The 658-nt window shown below is 52.7% G+C and overlaps 1 non-coding gene across 1 annotated transcript; it reads right to left on the bottom strand.

Moving 5' to 3' along the window:
• Positions 1–316: 316 nt before the first annotated feature.
• Positions 317–389, bottom strand: TRNAK-CUU (transfer RNA lysine (anticodon CUU)). Its single transcript has one exon. It is a non-coding gene; the product is annotated as a tRNA-Lys (tRNA).
• Between the last annotated feature and the right edge of the window lie 269 nt (positions 390–658).

Genomic DNA, 658 nt, shown 5'->3' with positions numbered 1-658 from the left:
CTTGGGATTTCTGTAAGAAGGTCACCATTGCTGACCTTACTGATCTTATCAGTTCGCCATTCCTCTCACTAGCCAACGCCCATGCCTGATCTGCCCAACGCCCATGCCTGATCTGCATTTTACTATTGTTCCTATGGGGGTCCAAGCATGCATACTGCCCCCTCCCACCAAGAGGTATAAGTATTGTAACTGCTGTGAATAAACTCTCTCTCTCTCTCCTCCTCCTTCTGGCTCTGCGTCTGTTCATTCGGTTACGTCCCCTCCTTAGCCCCACGAAGGGTCCTCCCTGCTGGACAGGATGGGACCCCACATCTGGCGCCCAACGTGGGGCTCGAACCCACGACCCTGAGATTAAGAGTCTCATGCTCTACCGACTGAGCTAGCCGGGCGCCAGCGTCCAAGACTGAAAATGGGGAGAGTGATTCAACTACTACTCCAATCTGCCCTTGAAAATCAGCATCTATAATCCCGGGGAGTACTTGCACGCCCTGAGGGAGCATATTGCCTCGCCCAATAATTAGGCCAAAAGTTCCAGATGGCAAAGGGCCACAGGCGTTGACATACACTATCTGGGGTCCCTGTTCTTTAACTAATATTGTGCGGGAGGTGGCACAGAGATCCAATCCGGCTGAGTATGGGATGGCTCTGCAGAGGGGTT

Source organism: Sorex araneus, chromosome 4 (genome assembly GCF_027595985.1).
Source record: "Sorex araneus isolate mSorAra2 chromosome 4, mSorAra2.pri, whole genome shotgun sequence".
In the NCBI taxonomy this organism is placed as follows: domain Eukaryota; kingdom Metazoa; phylum Chordata; class Mammalia; order Eulipotyphla; family Soricidae; genus Sorex; species Sorex araneus.
Note: the sequence above shows the minus strand (reverse complement) of the source record. Positions and strands in the feature narration are given on the sequence as shown.